Below are 3,177 nucleotides of genomic sequence, written 5' to 3' on the forward strand. Positions count from 1 at the left end.
AGCTAAAACCTCCAGTAGTGTTAAATAAAAGTGGGGGCAGACGGCATTCTTCTCTGGTCCCCCTTTTCAGAGGGATTGCTTATCTTTTCTCCCTGGACTACCACATTGGCTGTTAGTTTTTCATGCACACCTTGTATTATTTTGAAGAATTTCCCTTCCATTCCTATCTCCTGAGTGTCTTAAACAGGAATTGGTGTTGGATGTTGTCAAATGCTCTTTCTGTATCTATCAATATTATCATGTGGTTCTTATATTTTTTCATTTAAATGTGATGAATAGTACTAATGGCCTTTCATATGTTGAACCATCCCTGCATTGCTGGTATGAATCTCACTTGGTCATGGTAAATTATTTGTTTTATATCATTTTTTATTTTATTGACCAGTATCTTGTTAAGGATTTTTGCATCGATGGTCATTAAGGATATTGGTCTGTAGTTCTCGATTCTTGTGGGCTCCCTGACCAGTTTAGATAATAGAGCTATACTAGCTTCATAGAAGGAGTTCGGGAGTTTGCCATCTTTTTCTATGTTTTGGAAGAATTTGTGTAGAATTGGTGTCAATTCTTCCCTGAATGCTTTGCAGAATTCTCCTGTGAAGCCACCTGATTCAGAGGATTTTTCTGTTGGTAATCTCTTGATAAACTTGTCTATTTCTTCTATTACTGTGGGTCTGTTGAGATTCTTGACATCCATTGGGAATAGTCTAGGGAGAGATTATTTTTCCAAGAAATTGTTCTTGTCTTCTAAGTTGCTGAATTCATTGGAGTACAGTCCTTCATATTACTGTGTAATTATCCTTTTGATTTCATTAGGGTGTGTTGTAATGTCCTCTCTTTCATCCCTCATCCTTGCTATTGAAATTTGTTCCTTCCTTTCTTTGGTTAGATTTGCCAGTGGTCTGTTGATTCTGTTTATCCTTTCAAAGAACCAACATTTAACAGTATTAATTTTTTCCATAGTTTTCTTTCTTTTACAAAAAAATCATTTTATTTTGGGCTTGTACAACTCTTATTACAATCCATACAGCTATCCATTGTGTCAAGCACATTTTGTACATTTATTGCCATCATAATTCTCAAAACATTTGCTTTCTGCTTGAGTCCTTGGTATCAGTTCCTCATTTTTCCTCTCCCTCCCCGCTCGCCCCTCCGTCATGAACACTTGATAACTTATAAATTGTTATTATTTTGTCATATCTTACCCACCCCCTTCATCCACTTTTCTGCTGTCCATCCTCCAAGGAGGAGGTTATATGTAGATCCTTGTAATTGGTTCCCCCTTTCCACCCCACCCTTCTTCCACCCTCCCAGTATTGTCCCTCTCATCACTGGTCCTGAAGGGATCATCTGTCTTGGATTCCCTGTGTGTGTGTCCACTTCCTATCTGTACCAGTGTAAATCCTCTGGTCTAGCCAGATTTGTAAGGTAGAAGTGGGAATTGGGATCATGATAGTGGGGGTGGGTGGGTGAGGAAGCATTTAGGAACTAGAGAAAAGTTGTATGTTTCATCATCCATAGTTTTCTTAATTTCCATCTCCTGAATCTCAGGATTTTTTTTAATTTTTTTTATTTCTTCTCCTTTGCTATCGTAGGATTGTCATGTTGACTCTGCTCTAGTTGCTGTAAATTTTGTGCCAGCATATCAGTCATTAGTCTCTCTTCCTTTTTCATGTGTGCATGTATTGCTACGAAACTTGCTCTGATAACTGCCTTTGCTGTGTCCCATAAGTTTTGGTATGTTGTGTTCTTATTCTCATTGGTTTCTAGAAAATTCCCAATTTCATCTCTGATCTGAGCCAGTACACACTCCTTTTGCAATAGAGAGTTATTCACCCTCCAATTGTTTCCTCTTATTTTCTTCATCTTCCTTTTGTTTATTTCCAGCCTTATGGCACAGTGGTCAGAGAAAGTGGTGGGTATGATATGAATGTGCTAAAATTTATGCAGATCTGCCTTATGCCCCAGCTTGTGGTCTGTCTTCAAATATGTGCCATGTGGACTTGAAAGGAATGTGATTTTTTTTAGATTTGGATGAAAAGCTTTGTAAATATCTATCAGGTAAAATTGTCTAATTGTAATGTTTAGATCTCTAGCCTCCTTGTTGAGTTTATTTCCCTGTGATCTATCTTTCTCAGAGAGTGGTGTATTGAATTCCCCTACTATAATGGTTGAGGTTGTGATTTCTTTTTTCATCTTTTGGAGTGTTTGGTTGATGTATTCGGTGGGTCTCTCCTTCCGGGAATATGTATTTAAAATGTTTAGTTGTTCTTTGTCTACCGTTTCCTTGAGCATTATATACTGTCCCTCCTTACCTCTTTTTGTCAATTTTTACAAGTTAGGATTGAAACCCCTGCTTTTTTAAAATTGCTGTTTGCTTGGTATGCTTTTCTATAGCCTTTGATTCTCAGCCTATTTTTGTCTGTAGCCTTAAGATGTGTCTCCTGCATGCAGCAGATTAATGGGTTGTGTTTTCTAATCCAGTCTGCTAGCTTCCATCTTTTAATTCCTGAGTTCAGTCCATTGATATTCAGGGATATTTTCTCTATCTGTGGGCTCTGTAATATCATCTTATAACTTTTGTGTTGGGTGTTTTCCTACCTCCCTTTCTTATCAGTGTGCCGTGTGCACACACATGTGCGTGTGTATATGTGTGTTTAATTCTTGACTTCTTTCCACCCTTAAGCCAATGCTATTATGGGGGCTGTTTCCTCTTTGTTGCCCTGTGGGTGGGGTTGTCCTATGTGGCGGTCTATTATTTATGCTTGGTGAGGGCTGCTCTTCTGCCTGTACTGGGTGAGCAAGGATCTTTAGTAAGGCTGGGTTTCTTCTAATGTATTCCTGAGTTTTTCCTTGTCTGGGAAGACTCTTACCTCTCCATCTATCTTGATAGATAATTTGACTGGGTATTCTTGCATTTTCATTGTTTTCCTTCAAATTTGGGAATATGTTACTCCACTCTCTCCTCTTCTTCATAGCTTCTGCTGATAGGTCTGAGCATATTCTTATTTGGGAACCTTTATATGTGATTGCTTTTTTTCCCCTAGTTGCTCTCACGATTTTCTCCTTTTCCTCAAAGTTGGAAAGTTTAACTGTTATGTGCCTTGGTGACTTCTTGGGATTCAGTCTAACTGGTGTTCTTTCAGTCTCCTGAATGGTTGCCTGGTTTTCATTCATTTA

The 3,177-nt window shown here is 38.4% G+C and overlaps 1 long non-coding RNA gene across 1 annotated transcript in view; it reads left to right on the forward strand.

Moving 5' to 3' along the window:
• The window catches only part of LOC123521895, a 127,100-nt gene that overhangs the window by 87,437 nt on the left and 36,486 nt on the right, over positions 1-3,177 (forward strand). The gene's annotated exons all lie outside the window — the stretch shown is intronic.

This window comes from Echinops telfairi, unplaced genomic scaffold (assembly GCF_000313985.2).
Source record: "Echinops telfairi isolate 266 unplaced genomic scaffold, ASM31398v2 ScPeMD7_443;HRSCAF=831, whole genome shotgun sequence".
NCBI classification, from domain to species: Eukaryota; Metazoa; Chordata; class Mammalia; order Afrosoricida; family Tenrecidae; genus Echinops; species Echinops telfairi.